Source organism: Chiloscyllium plagiosum, chromosome 8 (assembly GCF_004010195.1).
Source record: "Chiloscyllium plagiosum isolate BGI_BamShark_2017 chromosome 8, ASM401019v2, whole genome shotgun sequence".
NCBI lineage: Eukaryota > Metazoa > Chordata > Chondrichthyes > Orectolobiformes > Hemiscylliidae > Chiloscyllium > Chiloscyllium plagiosum.
The window spans coordinates 34781454-34801522 of record NC_057717.1 but is presented as its reverse complement, the minus strand read 5'-3'; the positions used below and the strand labels follow the sequence as shown (position 1 = coordinate 34801522).

The 20069-nt window shown below is 42.3% G+C and overlaps 1 pseudogene; it reads left to right on the top strand.

Moving 5' to 3' along the window:
- The first annotated feature begins 6297 nt into the window (after positions 1-6297).
- Positions 6298-19467, top strand: LOC122552334 (annotated as a pseudogene).
- Positions 19468-20069: the final 602 nt, after the last annotated feature.

Genomic DNA, 20069 nt, shown 5'->3' with positions numbered 1-20069 from the left:
TGTGAGGGAGAGAGGTTGGAAGTGGGCAGTGTGAGAGAGACTGAGAATGGGATCCGGCAGTGTGAGGGAGAGGGAGGGAGCCGGCAGTGTGAGGGAGGGAGAGAGTGTGAGCCAGCAGAGTGAGGGAGAGAGGGAGTGGTGGCTGGCAGTGTGAGTGAGAGAGAGTTGGATCCGGCAGTGTGACAGAGAGTGTGTGAGCGGGCATTGTGTGGGAGGGAGAGAGTGGGAGCCGGCAGTGTGAGGGAGACAGTGGGAGCTGGCAGTTGAGGGAGTGAGGATGGGAGCTGGCAGCGTGAGGCAGAGAGTGTGGGACCGGGCATTGTGAGGGAGAGAGAGAATGGGAGCTGGCATAGTGAGGGAGAGAGAGTGGGATCCGGCTGTGTGTGGGAGAGAGAGAGTTGGAGCCGGCAGTGTGAAGGATTGAGAGAGTGGGAGCCGGCAATGTGAGGGAGAGAGAGAGTAGGAGCGGGCAGAGTGAGGGAGAGAGAGTGAGTTAGAGCAGTGTGAGGGAGAGAGAGTGAGTGGGCAGTGTGAAGGAGAGAGTGGGAGCGGGGAGTGTGAGGGAAAGATAGAATGGGAGCCTGCAGTGTTGGGAAGAAAGAGAGTGGGAGCAGGCAGTGTGAGGGAGAGGGAGTTGGAGCCAGCATTTTGAGGGAGAGAGAGAGAGGTAGCGGGCAGCGTGAGGGATAGAGAGAGAGGGAGTCGGCACTGTGAGGGGGAGATTGAGCAAGTTTTCCAAGATTGTGGAACAGGCACAGTCATCCCATCTGCTCCAGGCTGACCATATTCCTTTCCTTTTCTCTCCTTCCCATATATATTTTCCTTCCCTTCTGGAGTTCTGTCGAGCGGCAGCAGTGGTGATGCATTGTGGGAAGTGTGCCAACGACCGTGGATCCTGAGTGCTGTCGGATGGCCATTTGTGGTGTGGATGTGGATGTGGGCCCAAGCCGAACATCGTCAGAGCAAGCCTGACATTTCTTTTTTTTCTCTTTTTCTTTTTTTTTGTGTGTGTGCAGGTGTGAGACACAGTGAGAGACACAAAGTGTACGAATCTTTGTTCAATTTCCACCCCCAGGAAGATATGAAAACACCCGACTGGCCAGTGACAAGCAGTGCCCTTCACATCAAAGGGTAATGCTGTGTGATCAAACAGTAAAGGGGAGTGCAGGGTTTAAATCAAAATAGAGTCGGAGGGGGAAATAATGCACTCCACTCCCCGTGGCACCCACCTCTCCCTGAACAACTCCAGGGTGTTGGTGGACACCGTGTGCTCCTTCTCCAAGGACATCCAGGCCCGAACATAACCGCGGAAGAGGGAAGCCTGACATTTCAATGAGGGAGATACATAATTGATGAAAAGAGGTGGACCCAGCACCAATCAACGTATCACACCGATCGTCACAGGTCCCCAGTCTGTAAAGCAATTTTCGATCACCACCCTCTGTCTTCGACCTTCTATATCAAACTGGCTAGTATTCTCCTTGTATTCCACGTGACCTCATGTTGCTAAACAATTGACCATGCAGAACTTTGTTTTACGCCTTTCTGAAGGACATATAGATCACATTCACCACTCTGTCTTCGTCAATCCTCTTCATTTCTTCTTTAAAAAAACTCAATTCGTTTGACGAAACATGATTTCCCACCATATAGTCAAACTCAATTGAGTCCTTTCCCTTCCAAATTTATGTAAATCCTCAGGATCTCCCCTCAACATTTTGCCCACCACCGATGTCAGGCTCACCGATCTATGGTTCCCTGACTTCTCATTCCCACATTTCTTAAACAATGACACCACGTTCGCCAACCTCCAGTCTTCAGACACCTTTTCAGTGACTATTGATGATATAAATATCTCAGCAAGCGGCCCAGTAATCATTTCCCGAGCTTCTCACAGAGCTCTAGGGTACACATGGACAGGTCCTGGGGATATATAAACCTTTTTTATGTTTAAAGATATCCAGCACCTCTTCCTCTGTAATATGGACATTTTGAAGATGCTCTTATTACAGATATTTATTTCCACAAGTTCTCTCGCTTCCATATCCTTCTTCACAAGAAACACTGTTGGGAAATGCGTGCTTAGTATCTCCCACATCTCCTGCAGTTCCACAGGTGGTCTTGTTGATCATTCAGGGGCCATATTCTCTCCATATTTACCCTTTTGTCTTTAATGTATTTGTAAAATTCCTTTGGATTCTGCTTAACCCTATTTGCCAAAGCTATCTCATGTCCAATTTTTACCTTCCTGTTTTCTCTCTTATGTATACTTCTCCTGCCTTTATACTCTTCTTGAGATTCTGCCAATCCCTGCCGTCTACACCTGACATATGCTTCCTTTTTATTCTTGAACAAAACCTCATTTTCTCGGGTCATCTATCTTTCCCTACACCGACCAGCCTTGCCCTTCACCCTAACAGGAACATACTGTCTCTGGACTCTCACTATCTCATTTTTGAAGGTTTCCAACTTTCGAGCCGTCCGTTACTTGCGAATACCCACCTCCAATCAACTTCTGAAAGTTTTTGCCTAATATCATCAAAACTGGCCTCCTCTAAATTAAAATCTTTTACTTTTAGACCTGCTCTGTCTTTTTTCCATCACTATTTTAAATCTAATAGAATTAGGGTCACTGGCCCTGAAATGCTCCCCCACTGATACCTCAGTCACCTGCCCTGCTTTATATCCAAAGAGTAGGTCAAGTTTTGCTCCTTCTTTAGTAAGTACATCCACACACTGAATCAGAACATTTGCTTGTACACACTTAACAAATTCCTCACCAAGCAAGTCCTTAACACTATGGTAGTCCCAGTCTCTGCTTTGGAAAGTTAACCCAGAAGAGATTCCAAGGATTCAAAATATGAATCCTTCTCCCCAATACCAGCTCCTCAGCCGCGCATTCATCTGCTCTACCCTTCTGTTCCTACTCCTACTGGGACACGGCACTGGTAGTAATCCAGATAGTAGGAGTGACCGCTGTCTCTGAGGCAAGAAGACTCTGAAGGCCTGGGCAATTCAGCAGGAGCAGCAGTGTATTCCAGCGGGAATCGATTACAGCCAGGAGAGGAACTCAAGACCATCACACAGGACAATCGAGCTCTCTCTGTCAAACACCTGCACAATACCAATCTTACCCTTTCTGACATCAAAGTTATGTCAGGCTGCAAGCTAACTGTTCTTGTGCAGTTGATCATATAAAGTCCACAAGACAATCAACTGGGTGATGATTTCATCAGGTCTGTAAATCAGTTGACGAGAAAGATAATTCCATCAGGTCTGTAAATTAATTACATCAAATTAATAATCCAATTAACTCAGCATTTTGAGTCCATCAGGTCACTGTGTATTACATATCTAACAGTCAAATTCAAACACACGGTGTCTGTTCGCTGATGTGATCACTTGTTTATCTTGTAACCTTTGTCCCTGAATATCCTGTGATCTGCTGAGGTTCTGCCCTGCTCACCCATATCAGTTAATCATTTCCAATGTCTCTGTGGGCTAGCTGGCCTGTCTTTACTGATGCAGAGTCAATCACCTTCAAACATCTTATTCTATGGTTTTGTGAGATATTGTACTGTAAGTTTCTTTATTTTTATATTCAGGTCCTTTATTTGCCAACCCAATCACAATCGCTCCATATTTACTCCTTCCGCATTTCATTCAGTCATTCATCAAACTGTGGACTCACCACTCCCCAGCGCAATATCTCACCCGAAACTATGAAAAGATAAGAATACTAATCCCGGGACTTGAACAGCTTGCAGGAAATCAAGCAAGTTTTCTCCATCAACACGGAACTGTTAGATAAAGATTGAATGGGGTCTCTGTCCCCTTTAAGAAATGATTTGGAGATGCCGGTGTTGGACTGGGGTGTACAAAGTTAAAAATCACACAACACCAAGTTATAGTCCAATAGGTTTCATTGGAAGCACACTAGCTTTCTGAGCGACACTCCTTCATCAGGTGGTAGTGGAGGGCTCAATCCTAACACAGAATTTATAGCAAACATTTACAGTGTGATGTAACTGAAATTATACATTGAAAAATTGATTGTATGTTAAACCTTGTTAGAATACAGTGATAATTTCACTTCTTTCATGTGTAAATCACAAAACCTTTTTTTTAAAATGTTGCATTCTCGGGTTTGCTGTTAACAATGGTGATAACTAGACAATATGTTGAAAATGTTAGCCCCCTATGTTCTCTGTCTCTGCCATGATGTTTAGATTGATTCTAATCTAAAAAGTGAGATAAGAGAGATTTACATGAATTCATGCAGTGTTTGAGCTCAGAGTTCTACATGAATGCATGCAGTTTTTTGAGCAAAGTAAAATGGAACCCTGCAAGTACAAAATCACCCCACAAAATATATGTGTGCATGTGGGTCTTTGTCTGTCTGTGTATCTGTCTGGGTTGGGGGTTGTGAGTGTGAGAAATGGCAGGTGGTAAAGGACAGATGCGAAAAGAACTAGAATGCAAAGTGCACAGGTTGACTTGGGTAAGATGAGAGGTCAGTGATCAAGAGCCGAGGTCATGTCTGGGGGAGTGGGGTTCTGTCAGAAGTTATGAAAATGATGGTGCCAGGTCCAGTCAGGGCCAGATTAAACATGAACCAGGTGCAGGGTGGCAGGAGTAGAATTGTGTGAAAGGAATTGAGATTATATGTCTACCTGGAATATAGAACATAGAATGTTCCAGTGCAGTATAGGCACTTCGGCCCTGGATGTTGTGCCGCCCTGTGGAACCAAGCTGAAACCTATCGATCCTGCCCTATTCCATTTTCATCCATATGTTTATCCAATGACATTTTAAATGCCCTTAAGGTTGGTGAGGAAACTAATGTTTCAGGCAGTGCATTCCACATCCCTACTACTCTGAGTGAAGAAACAACTTCTGACATCTGTCCTCTATGCATCAGCCCTCAATTTAAAGTTATGTCCTCTCCTGCTAGACATCATCATCCAAGGAAAAAGGGCCTCGCTGTCCACTCCATCTAACCCTCTGAAAATCTTATATGTCTCGATTAAGTCACCTCTCAGCCTTCTCCTCTCAAACAAAAACAGCCACAAGTCGCTAATCCTTTTCTCATAAAACCTTCCCGCCATACCAGGTAACATCTTGGTAAACCTCCTCTGAACTCTTTCCAAAGCTTCCACATTCTTCCTATAATGTGGTGACCAGAAGTGTACACAAGACTCCAATTGCGGCCACATCAGAGATTTGTACAGCTGCAGCATGACTTCATGGTTTTGAAACTCAGTCCTTCTACCAATGAAAGCCAACTCAAACAACCCTATCAACCTGACTGACAACTTTTCGGGATCTATGTACACGGACACCAGGATCTCTCTGCTCATCTACACTACCAATATGGATTGCCTTGGATGTGTTTCTTGTGATAGGGGTGGTGTCCTCCGGGCATGAATGGGTGAGTAACAGGGTAAGGTTTGTCAATGTCGGTGAAAATTTAGGTCGAGACAAAGAGGGAGTGGTTAGTCTGAGAGATGAGAGTTTTGGTGGTGAACTTCGTGTCAGTTTGATAGTTATTAAAGTTAAAGAGTACTTGTTAGTTTCTCAAATCATATTTAAGTACATAGTGAGCTCAAGGTTTCTGAACCTTAATGGTCCTCCATTTTTCAGAGGCCTCCAGAATTAAGATAATTATAAATTCGAAGTTTCAACTTCCAGCCAATTGGCATGAGGTCAGTTGTGACAGCCATCCTCCCAGTCCCAGTGCCCAGCTCCTGCCTGTGTTGCTGCTGCTGCCGTGACCTTCCTTCCAGAGAGAACATTCTGACTTGTGTTGATAAATGAGGAAGGTTCACTGGATCTGAACTGTTCACTCTGATTTCTGTCCAGAGATACTGCCAGCTGTTGGATTTTTCCAGCAATTTCTGTTTTTGTTTCTGATTTCCAGCAGCATGGTGCATAGTGGGGCGGCATTTCCTTAGTTTGTATTTTGTGAAACCTCTATGCTCTTCACTTGCAATCCAGTGAAAGTGTCAGTTGATGAGATTTTCAAACAATTACTGGTGGTGTGATAAGGATGTTCTTCTTCCTAAATTGTATGGTAATGGTCAAGGTAGACGGGATGTTTCTGAAGAGGGAAATAATCGATCATGATCAGCGACTGGTAAGAAACAAAAATAACCGCCAGTTATACTGTAGACTTCAGCAGGAGCATACTGCCAAACGTTTACAGCTGAGGAAACATTTGAGTAACTGATAAGGTCAAATTAACAGGAACTAATGTGTTCAATTGGTCATTCTATCCTAGGGACATCGTCTCCCCCCATGCATTATGGCCTGGTCTCCTCCTGTCAGGACCACAGCACCGGTTCTGTGATCTTTGGTTATTTAGCGATGGACTATTCCCCTGGAAGGTAACCTGGAAGAATGGTGGGGAGCTAATCACGACTGGATTGAAGACATCAGTGAGAAACAAGAAGGGAACCTACACCCAGAGCAGCCAGTTAACCCTGCCCGCGTCAGCAGTAGCTTGCCCCAGCAAAATCTACTGTGAGGTTCAACACAGCGGGTCACACAAGAGCAAAGAAATGTCATGTACAGGTAAGTGTTGTGGGAACTGAGATAAACAGAACATCTGTGATTAACATGAATAAGGCATTATTTATAACATTTTTCACAGAATCATTTATAGAGCACAGGGAAAGGCTCTTTGGTTCATCCAGTCCACGCCTATAAATAACAGCCACCATAGGCGGCACGGTGGCACAGTGGTTAGCACTGCTGCCTCACAGCGCCAGAGACCTGGGTTCAATTCCTGCCTTGGGCAACTGTCTGTGCGGAGTTTGCACATTACCCCGTGTCTGCGTGGGTTTCCTCCGGGTGCTCCAGTTTCCTCGCACAGTCCAAAAATGAGCAGGTTAAGTGAATTGGCCATGCTAAATTGCCCGTGTTCGGTGAAGGAGTAAATGTAGGGGAATGGGTCTGGTTGCGTTGCTCTTTCGAGGGTTGGTGTGCACTTGCTGGACCGAAGGGCCTGTTTCCACTCTGTAAGTAATCTAATCTAATCTAACTATTCCAGTTTCATGTGCCAGCACTTGACCCATTGCCTTGTGTGACTTGCCTTTGCAAGTATCCATCTAAATACTTCATGCATGTTATGAGGCGCTCAGTCTCTACATGACTTGTCGGCACTGAGCTCCAGACTCACACGACCCTCTGTTTGATTTTGTTTTCCCCTGAGATCCACCCTAAACCGCCTGGCCTTACCTTCACCTTGTGCCCCTGAACCATTGATTTCTCCCTAAAGGGGAAAGGTTTTGTACAGTTTACCCTGTCTGGAATTATTTTAGGCATGGACATCACAATCATCTTCTCCCCAATTCTCCTCTGCTCCAAGGAAAATCCCCATCTATCTAATCTAGTTTCATAACTAAAACCCTCCAACCCAGGAAAAATCCTGGCAAATCTCATCAATGCTGCCTTCAGTAAAATCACATTCCTTCGAAAACATGCACACAATGCTTCAGTATGGCCTAACCAGTGTTTTATTAAGTTCCAGTATCATCTCCCTACTCTTCATTGTCAATGTCTCGGCTAATCAAAACAAATATCCTGCAGACCTACTTAACCTCTTTATCCAGCCAACACAGTACTGTAGGGGACTGGTGGGCATGTACACCAAAGACCCTCAAAATGTAATACCTCATAGTTTCTTCTGCCGAATTACATCACCTTGCACTTATCGAGAATGATTTCCATTTGCAACTTCTCTTCACATATAAGTAACCCTTGTATATCCTCCTGCAATCTAAAGCTATCATGGTCATGATTTTGCTTTCATCTGTGACAATTTTCCTTTCATCTGTGAACTTGCTGGTAAACCCTCCTACATTCTCGCCTTAATCATTGATATATAAAAGAAATAGCAAGGAAATCAACACTGATCCCTGCAGAACACTACAAGACATAGATTTCCAGTCACGTAGACACACTAAGACCATTATCCCCTTCTCCCCACCACTCAGCCAATTCTGGATCCATTTTGTCAAATTAACTCGGATCCTACTGGCTCTGATTATTGCTATCATCTGGACATTGAGGTATCTCTTTGAAAACTACCATCAAATTGTTAAGACATGACTTCCTCTCAATAAAACCACGCTGAAAACTGTTGAGTGATCTTCCAAATGAAGACTGATTCCACTCCTCAATAGTTCAAATAGTTTCTCTATCACTGAGACGAGCTTGACAGATCTGTCGTTTCATTGTATATCCCTTCCTTTGTCTTGCATAACAGTGCAACGTTGGCTGATCTACACTCACTTGGCACATCTCCTGTGGCCAGACAGTAATTCTAAATTATTGTCAGCGACCCAACTATTTCATCCTTTGCATCACTCAACAGCTTGTTATACATTTCATCTGCCCTGGAAATATAACCACTTTTGATCCAGCAACACAACACAGAACATCACATCATCTGTCCTAATTTCTGAAAGTACATCACAACACTCCTTCATGATTTCTGTCCCCACATTGTCCCTCTTAGTAGTGAACACTGACACAACACATTTGTTTCGACCGCAACCTAATCATCTGACTCCACGCCAATAATAACACTTGTGGGTATTACTGTTTCCCGAATTATTCTTTTATGAATGAGCCTGTAACTTTTAAAAACATATTCCTTTATTTTGACTGCTATTACTTTCTCATGGTTCCTTTTGCTCTCCAAATTCCTCTTTCTTGCAAACACCCCCTTGCACGTTCTGTACTTCATTGTAGTTTCTATTGTTTTGGGATTTCAGGATAGACCTGAAGCCTCCCTTGTTTCTCTTTATCTCACCCTCCATGCCCTTTTATGTTCAAGGCTCGCTGCATTCTTGGTTCCACGCTGTGGCTTCATGGGAAATGTCTTCTCTGTGCCTTTTCTTTTCTTTTCTGAAATGCGTCCCACTGCTCTGACTTAGATTTATCACCAAGTGTCAGCTTCCAGTCAATTCTGGTCAAATCATTACCTGACCTTATTAACATTGTCCTTCCCCTTTCAGAACTTTGGGCACATTTCTATCCCTTTCCAGAACAATCTGGACTCCAACAGATTTATGATCGCTGTCTGCCAAGTTCTCCACCATTGGTGTTTTACCCACTAGGTCGACTTTATCACCTAAGTTTAAGTCTAGATTCATCCCCGTCTTGCAAGGTCTGGATTAAAATTCTCTGTATTAAACACAAACTCTGTGAACGTATTCTCCTAGGGCATTTTCAGATTTCTGCTGCCTCTAAATGGTTGACAAAATGAATATCCAATCCTACACTGAGGAAGTTAAAATCCTCCTTTCTCATTCCCCTATTTAATTTACGTTTCTCTGAAATTTGCCATGTATCTGCACTTGTCAGCCTTTTGGACCTACAGTAAGATCTGTCGTACTTTCCCACTAGTTATGTTTGCTGTATTTCGGTTTTGAAGTACTGGCCATTTGCCTTCATTCGAGGAGGTATCCATCATTTCATTTCTCTTTCCAGCTGAAAATACTCCTGCCAGAATTACGACAGAACCGACATTCCCGATCACACACCCCCTCCCACCCATCCTTTTCCATTTTTTCCTGTCTCGCCTGACGATACTAAATCCTGGAATATTGAATAGTAACTCCTGCCCCTCTCTCAACATGTCTCCGTTATAGCAACTACACCATTTCCTCATTTATGCCGTTAATTCATCTGTCTTGTTCATCAAGCTCTTTCATTAAAACCAATACCATCCAACGTTGCTATCTCCCTTCTGATTTAACCAGCCTAATATTTCTATGCCTCCTTGAATCCCTTGCTGTGTCTTCTAATTTTAGCCCTTCACGTTGTCCTGCTGATCTTTCTGTGTGCATCCCAGCTTCTCCAGCACACTGCACAATTATGATTCTGTTCATCTCGGGGTTAGTATCCATTAACCACAAGAGACTTTGATATATATATAAAAACTGATTGCATTTGTTATCAAACTCGTCAGGTAATTTACATATGTGTTTCCGAAAGGTCCAGATATTCTCCCTCAAACTCTTCTCCTAACTATGAGACCCAGTGAAGGAATCGCAAGCAGCAGGTTTGCAACCGTCGTCTGTTCAATCATCGATTTCCATCCAAAGTCAATCTCTGTGAGTTAGTTGAAAAATGGCCGACTTTTGGATTCTAGTTTCTTCACATCTCCCATGTGTGAGGTGAACAGGAACTTCTCAGCGACAAGTCGGCTGTTGGTCCCGTATAGTGAATGGCTCAACTGCGCAGTCGATACCTGCCAGATCACCCATGGAGAGAACATTCAAAGTAAAAACATCACCACACTCCAGGGTAACAGACACATACCGAGAGAGCTACAAATCATTCTGAACTCAGATGTTAATCAAACACGCAAATTTATCAGGCTTAGTAAACAGCACGGTACAGCTTCAAATTTCCCAACATGCTATGTGTCTGTTATTTCTGTTTGAGTGTCACATTAGCATTGCTCAAAATTCAATACTTTAGCTAATCAGAAAAGCATGTTTCCTCTCTGTTGAAGACATATAGACAGTGAGTCTTGTTAAATAGTTTCTTGGCTGACCATGCTGGGAGATTAAAAAAAGGTAAAAACAATGACTGCAGATGCTGGAAACCAGATTCTGGATTAGTGGTGCTGGAAGAGCACAGCAGTTCAGGCAGCATCCAAGGAGCTTCGAAATCGACGTTTCGGGCAAAAGCCTTTCATGGGAGAGGCATTCAGAGTTCCGAATCCTTGTCTGGTAGTGACCTCAAGGATAATTTGGGGTCAGATGTGTCTGCGAGGAATCTGATTGAAACTTAGAAAATACTGAGAGAACTTGGAGTAGATATTTTGACCGGTAGTTGATACTAGGACCCAAGGGTACAGTCTCAGAGTCCAAGGGAGCACCATTTGGAACTAAAATGGGGAGGGATTTTTTTCTGCCAGAGGATGATGAAACTATGGAGCCCATTGCTGCAGAGGGCTGTGGATCCCAGGCCATTGTGTGTATTCAAGACAGAGATAGATCGGCTCTTGCTTAGTACGGGGAGAAGGCAGGAGAATGGGGTTGTGAAACATATCAGCCATAATTGAATGGCGGAGAAGACTTGATTGGCCGAATAGCCTGATTCTGATCCTCTATCTTATGATCTTCTAATCTCAAAATGATATGGTAAAAATATGCAATGACCCCTATTGAAAATAAATCAAAATTCGTTCAATACTTCATTCCCTACTCAGGAATGACTTGTTAGCCTTGGGCATTGTACGACACATTTTTTTATATCTGGTACTGAGCTCTTTAACTTCACTTATGGGATCAGACCACAGATCAAGTGGGTTTCACATTTGATTAATTAGGATAAACGTGCTCTCACTGATCTACTTTAAGACGCTCTCCGTGATTAGTGAGTGAGACAGGAGAATAAATTCTGGTGGGAATGCTACAATTGGGATAAATGAACTAGGAAGTCGAGACATACTGATTCAGCCTGATTTGGGATGGAGATGTTTACACAGTGAGTAGTAGACATCTGAATAAAACCTGTGCACATTTCCATCGAGTTTGTAGATTAATTTTAGATGCTTCTGCTTGTTTATTTGTTCAATGAAGAAATTAAAAAATGCAGCTTCGTAAAGAAAGTGAATGTACAGCCCAGTCATGACCTCATTGAATGGGGGTAAAGACTTGAGGGGATGCGTGTCCTTCATGATGTCCAGTGCTACACTCAGTGTCTTGTTTTCAGATCTACACAAATTCAGTCCACGAGGAATAATGTCATAAATTAAATAATGATCTCACACCAATAATGCCAAGTATTTTTGATCACATTAAATATAATAAACAGAATTTCCATGGCCTTTCACCTCTCCTGTAACACTTTAGAACCTCTGCAAATGCATGAAGACAAAGAGAATAATTATGATTAATTACAATTTGTCCAAAATTCTGGATCTGATTTGGCACTCAAGCGTGACCAGCAGCATTTGCACGGAACGTTCATGGACATAGAAATGAACACATTATATACAGATTAATCTTGTCCCAAGTATCAATAGATAGTCTTAAGTGAGAGACCAACTCTGAAAGAAAAGTAATTTCATAGATTACATTATGGTATATTCGATGATTTTACTTTTTTTTACCCGTCTCACTTGTTACAAAGCCAGTATTCTTTAGGAATAATTGCACAGGCTATGTTATAGATAATCACGAATGCTTTCACAGATCAAAATACATAAACAATAGTAAGCATCATTTTAGCAATAGTCGGAAGTTGCCATTTCGAAGGTGGTAACTTCACCTTGTGAGGAAATAACCTGAAGAGTTGGTGTTTTCATCCTAAAGAGGCATTTTTCATTGATTTTGATTTCTGTTTCATAGGGGATACTGTGTGCCATGATCACACAGTTAAAATCCTCCAGCTGCCAGGAGAACAGGTCTTACTGGAGGCGACGGTAACGTTAACTTACGTTGTGTCCAATCTTCCTTCTGGAGTCAGCGTCACCTGGAAACAAGAAAATAAGCCTCTTAAAATAGAAATTGGTGACCAGCCTGGACAGAATCCCGACAGCGTGTTCAGCAAATTAGACATTTCTACTGAAGCCTGGTTGAGTGGCGTTACTTTTGAATGTGTGCTGTACCATCAGAATCTACCCACTCCGCTGAAACTCCATCCACAAGGACAAAGGTGAGCGGTGAGATTAAAACACAGAGGATCCCATGTATAATCCAGATCCAGTTACACCAATGGCAGGCTTTGATTGATAATAAGCAAACACCGTTGGGAGCATTAATGATGCTTGTGATGGCAGGATAGCTATGTAGCTGATTAAGAAAGAGACAGACCAAAAGATATTCTATTCTGATGAAGTCAGATAAAGTGGGAAGAAGCCTGGGTTGTGACGTCACCATCAGCAATGACAAATGGCCAGAATACCCTCGTTGTGGGCTGGAAACATGGAGGCGACTTTTACATTAAACTTTTTACATATTTTACTGAATATCACGGATACCATTCTGCTCCTTTTAGAAAATGAAAGTGAATAAATCCCAAAGTAAAAAATGGCATATTTTAATATTTAGTGACATCGCGATATTGTTTCTGGATTTTTATACTTGATTTATATTTGTCTCAAATATTCTGCAGTGATTAATCCGCTGGAGCCATCAGTGTCGGTCCTCCTGCCATCAACAGAAGAAATCTCCGCTGAAAGGTTTCTCTCCCTCACCTGTTTAGTGAGAGGTTTCTCCTCCCGAGAGATCTTCGTCAAGTGGACAAACAATGGCAAGCCTGTACATCCCAGTAACTACAAGAACACCGAGGTGATGGCGGAGAGCGACAACACCTCCTCCTTCATGTACAGCCTGTTATCCATTACAGTGGAGGAGTGGGCCAGCGGTGCTTCTTACTCCTGTGTAGTGGGACATTAAGCGATTCCGTTGAAGATCATCAACAGAACCGTTGATAAATCCAACGGTAAACCGAGTTTTGCAAACATTTCGCTTGCACTGATGGACACTGTTAATTTTAGTCAATAAATAACTCAAAGTTGCATTTAATAATTCAACAAAAATAATAAAGTCTTTTTTCCTCCAGTTTTGAGTTAAATACACAACCGCTGAATTAATTATTTCCTACTCTTATGTTCCATCTGTGTAGTTTAGATTAGATTAGATTCCATACAGTGTGAAAACAGGCCCTTCAGCCCAACAAGTCCACACCGGCCCTCCAAAGAACAACTCACCCAGACACATTCCCCTACATCTCCCCCTGAATAATGCACCTAACACTACGGGAAATTTAGTATGGCCAATTCACCGAACCTGCACATCTTTGGACTCTGGGAGGAAACCGAAGCACCCGGAGGAAACCCACACAGACACGGGGAGAATGTGCAAACTCCACACAGTTAAACTGGATTATTAACAGGTCTGGGAAGCGTGTCTTGTGCAGTTAATATTCTCGCTCAGATACACCCTGGGTGAGACACAGAGTAAAGCTCACTCATTGCAGGATTTCACCAAGTACTTTATCTAACCGAAATCCCACAGTAATGAAATCTGACAATGTCCATTCTACATCAAAGGTAGACCATGAGTTTTGAACTTCGTGTCCCTGATTCCCCGATTGACCATTCTCACAAAATTTAGGTTAGAGTGGTGCTGGAAAAGCACAGCAGTTCAGGCACCATCTGAGCAGCAGGAAAATCGACGTTTCGGGTAAAAGCCCTTGATGAATCGTCGATTTTCCTGTTCCTCGGATGCTGCCTGAACTGCTGGGCTTTTCCAGTACCACTCTCATCTAGAATATGGTTTCCAGCATCTGCAATCCTTGTTTTTACCCATTCTTACAAAATTGACGTCAGTTTTAAACTGCCACATTGCACCAATTGGAAACGTAAATTTAAGAGACTTTTAATCTCTTAAACAGATTCCAATTGTAAAGAGTGCAGAGCAACTTGAATGTAACCGTTGTTTCTGCGGAAGTGCCAGGGATCTTGCACCAGCGCATGAGTTGACAGAATGTATCTTCACTTTCACACCAAAGAGAACCAACAGATACGTTGTTGTGGAGCACAGGGAAGTGGACAGTGGAACGATGAACGGTCTGTACTCTTACCCCCAATGCAGTTTTCACAGTAGAGTCCAGTTCCCAACAGGAACATTCAGCTTCTTGCTTACTATTTGAAGATATAAAATTTCCATGCAAAATAATACCTTTGAAGCATGTTAGACATGCTTGGCCCTATTAACAAATGATTAACGGTGACTCCCATAATCGAAAACTGGTGTTTGCATCATCCCGGTTTGTATTCCATAGTCTGGTCTCAGTTTTCTGGAGCACATGGGAGCAATTATAGTATTCGAACACCTGATGTTGCATTGTTTCAAATACAGAACACGAGTCGCTATTTTCTAATACACACAGTCAGAAATGTTATCTCTGGAGCAGTGGGGATTTGAACTCAGGACTTTTGTCTCAGAGACAGAAATTCTCTCACTGCAACAGAAGAGTCGCTCATAAAGCTCTGATCTCTTCACGATGATGGGAAATGTTTCCTACAACATCAAGGTCAGATCAAATTGTGGGCAATCCATTAAAATAAGAACAACAAAATTAGAATAATAAAAATTGCAGTCTGGTATAATAGCAGAAATACACACAGATACAGAGATGCTCACAAATGACACACGTGAAGACACACATACAGGCTCAAATCTAAAGAAACATTTATGTACACACACACACACAGATGTGTAATTCAATAAGACGTCATATGTGAATACACGCACAGTGCCACACATGCAAATGGTACTTGAAAATTCATCTAAGCTCTTTAAATTCTCACATGCACCAAAAGAAAAGCTCATACACAAATGAACTGGGGTACTCACACATAACCATGAAAAACATAGACACACGGTAACACACAAATGGACACAAATACATATGCATTCATACAGCACAATGCATACAGACATAGATGCATGAACACAGATACAACATGCGAAAAATGCCATCCTGCATGTCGACTCACACAGGCACATAAGTGCACAGAGATAAACATTAATATCATTATTCTTCCATTTTCATAATCACAAGCATATGATGACAGAGGCATCTTAATTATTTATTTTTAAACCACTTTGATCGGCATGTAAACGGGTCAAACATACACACAAATTCAGACACGCAAATGCACAGATCAACAAAACGTGTGGCATTTATTAAATAAGGATAATGGCACAAGCATGAGCAACCATCCACACACAATAACACAAACAGGCTTATCAGGATATGGTTTAGGATAGATTGCCACACAGGCAGACATCATCACATAAATATAAACATCCATCAAAACATGACGTTACACGCTAACGTTTATTAACAACAAACATGAAAATAACCTAGTGGGATCTGAAATAGACACATAAACACACATTTTAGATAGCACTAACGAAAAGTGAACAGTCACAAAGACATTACGAGATAAACATAGGCATCAATAAAGTGGTATATTAGCATGATGATGCTTACAATTGTGAATTGAACAAAATGTACATGCACAAACATGTGAGCACACCAGCATTAAAGGAGCGTGAATATGTTTATTCATGCACAGACTCCAACATGGGCAAGAGTGAAGTCAGAGTACCTCATAACCACATAGACAAACATTAAAGGAAAACCATACACATCAAGCAATAGACCAAATAAATTAAGGGACACATGCACAAAAACTTATTCCTAAATATAGAGACCCTGCAAACAAATAAATGAAACAATGTCCTTACTGTGGATGTAACTTATATTCATGATCTGCCAAACAATTGGTCACCAATAACTAAAGATGAGAATCACATTTGAATTTTTATCCAGTGATGGCCACAATTTTTAAATAAACTGCTGTCACAGCCGCTGTTTAAAATATAATGATATAATTAAAATAATCATTCCTAATAGGCATTCCTCAAATAATAATATCCTTCAATAATAGATTAAAAGAAAAAAAAAATAAAATGTTCTGACACGCACAGTGAAGAAAGAACATGTGCAGTTTGTACTTGCAAGTTCTTGCTGACAGTCAATAATGCCCTAATATATACTGATAGTCACATTTGAGAAACATCTGACTGCTTTATGAAGTTGTAATAGTCTCTAATTACATGACTTGGATGCAGATGAATCGTACTTGATCAATAAACTATTTAAGTGCGTTCTCTTGGCTTTATACTCGTAGATTCAATAGATCGCATCTGGATTGAAGATTATGAGGATGATAATGGCAACATCTGGTCAACCGCTTCCACATTCATCACCCTGGTCTTCCTGAGTGTTTTCTACAGCACTGCCATCACCCTGGTGAAGGTGAGAATAATCACATCTTTCACACGCCAAGCAGCCCAATATGTTTGTGAAATCTCTAAGCATGAATAATGATCAAAACTGGAATGCCCCTGACGATAAACATCTATGTCATTGCTTTCTTTCTCTCTTTTCCAGGTTAAGTGAATGAGTCGTGGACCCCGTAGGTTTTCCTGATCTGCTTATCAAGGTCTGGGAATTCCCAGTCTACAATCTGTCCTGTTGCTGACTCTAACAGTGAGATCACTTCAGTTTATCAGCGTGTAACTGAGACAATTATTGATGGATTGTCCTTTTATGTAGTTGGAAGAATTTTGTAGCTTCGCAGTTGTTTGAAACCTATTTATTTTGTTTTTATTTGGTCCTTATTCAGAATAGTTGTCTACCGTTAATGATGAGCCTTTGTATTCCCTTTCTGTTGACTGTTACAGATGTACAGAAAATTCACAGCTCACAGCACACACGATCTCCTCTCAATGTGGCATCTAGTCTTTGTATTCACTTCTATTAACATTAACATAAACTTCAAGATAAAAATGCTCTCTGAAATGGTTAATAAATCTTGAATGAATGTGCACTAAACTTGAGTTTGCTTAATTCTTTCTTCAAGGCCAGTCAGTAATAATACATTTTCCCACGTCCTACTCCTTTCCCAGCCAAGTACTTTCACTTGTTCTGTTTGGTTGTGTTTAATCCAGTCATTTAGTTTAATGCTGTGTCCCCATGCGGCTCACTAATGTAAATGCATCTTTCACACGGTATACAAATTTAAAAATCACACAACACAAGGAGGTTTAATTGGAAGCACACTAGCTTTCGGAGCGACACTCCTTCATCAGATGATAGAGGAGAGCTCAATCCTAACACACAGAATTTATAGTAAACATTTACAGTGTGAGGTAACTGAAATTATACATTGGAAAATTGATCGTTAAGCCTTTCATCTGTTAGAATACAGTGATAGTTTCACTTCTTTCATGTGGAAATCACATAACCTTTTTTAAAAATGTTGCCGTCTCGGTTTAGCAGTTGAAAATGGTGATAGCTAGACAATATGTTGAAGGTGTTGGCCCCATGTGTTCTCTGTCTATGCCATGATGTTGAGATTGATTCTAATCTAAAAAGTGAGATAACGGAGTTTTACATAAATTCATGCAGTTTTTGCCTTTAAGCAACCGCCAAACCTCAAACAGATCGTTGTTCCTAGCAAGCTGCCCGGCTCTCAGGACAACTCCATGCAACCCTGTCACGGTAGGCGCTGCAAGACGTGTCAGTGTGTGGACATCGATACCACTATTACGCGTGGGGACACCTCCCACCTTACGCATGGCAGGTACTCATGTGAGCTTAAAAATGTGTTGCTGGAAAGTGCAGCAGGTCAGGCAGCATCAAAGAAACAGGAAAATCGACGCTTTGGGCATAAACCCTTCTTCAGGTACTCATGTGACTCAGCCAACGTTGTCTATCTTATAAGTTGCAGGCAAGGATGCCCGGAGGCATGGTTCATTGGGGAGACTGAGCAAAGGCTATGACAACGAATAAATGAGCACCGCACAACAATCAACAGACAGGAGGGTTCCCAGTTGGGGAATATTTTAGTGATCCAGGATATTCAGCCTCGGACCTTCGGGTGACCATCCTCCAAGGTGGACTTCGCGACAGGCAGCAGAGAAAAGTGGCCGAACAGAGGCTGATAGCTACGTTTGGTACCCATAGGGAGGGCCTAAACTGGGACCTTGGGTTCATGTCACATTACAGGTGACCACCATTGCACTACACACGCACACAGATACTCCTACACACACACACCCTCTCACACACACAGAGGCACTCCTGTATACACATACACACATATACACAGACGTGCACACGGACACCCACACACACTCTTACAGACACACACACACTCCCACATGCACTCCCTCACAGACTTAAGACACTCTGCACTCACTACACACATACACTTTCCCACACTCACAACCACCAACCCGAACAGACACACACACACACACAGACAAAGACCCACATGCACATATTTTGTGGGGTGAATTTGTACTTGGAGGGTTACATTGTACTTTGCTCAAAAACTGCATGCATTCATGTAGAACTCACAACACATGCACAATCCCAGGGTGGATTCTCAGAACTGGCGATTTTCCTCATACGTAAATCTCATGGAGCACAAATCCTGGGGTCTATTTGATACAGCACACCTGTCAAGTCCAAGGAAATGAGGCTGAGTTATATCTGATTCGGAGATATTACTGAACAGCAACCCTCAAAAATAATAAATCAGATGTCGATGTCGACCAGGCAAGGCAGAGCTCAGAAGTACTGGAAATATTTAGCCATTGGATTCCATATGATGCAAGACGGAATCGAGAACCAATCAAAGCAACTGCTCACAGAGTCTGGAAACTATCAGCAGAGGAGAAAAGTCCATTTCTCAAAGTCAGTGAGGTACAGTCACACAGCCTGTCTCATTGCTTTACATTTTTTCAAAACTGTGGGACCTGAACCTGAATGCAATATTCCAGGTGAGACAAGCGACTGTTTTATTTCAGTTTAACATAATTGTTTTGTGTTTGTTCTCTGCAGCGTTATTGATGAAGTCGGGTTTATTTGCTTTTCTGTCCACATGTCATGGTACATTCTCTGATTCGTGCACAAATACATGGAGGATCCTCTGCTCCTGCACTCTTTGGGTCTACACACTTACTACCCGATGTTGCCCTGAGCTCATCACGAAACAAAAAAGCACGTCACCCCTCCCTGAGACTGAGACCTATCTGACACACCAATATTAATGTATAACAACCCTCAAAAATTATAAATCACACGTCTATTTCGATCAGAGAAGGCAGAGATCAGAAGTAGAACATAGAACAAAGAACAATACAGTACAGAACAGGCCCTTCATCCCACGATGTTGTGCCAACCACATAGCCTCATGTCTGCACCCTTAAATTTCTATGACCATATGCATGGCCAGCAGTCTCTTAAATGTCACCAATGACCTTGCTTCCACAACTGCTGCTGGCAACGCATTCCATGCTCTCGCAACTCTCTGTGTAAAGAACCCACTTCTGACATCCCCCTGTACTTTCCTCCAACCAGCTTAAAACTATGACCCCTCGTGTTAGTCATTTCTGCCCTGGGAAATAGTCTCTGGTTATTGACTCTATGCCTCTCATTATCTTGTGTACCTC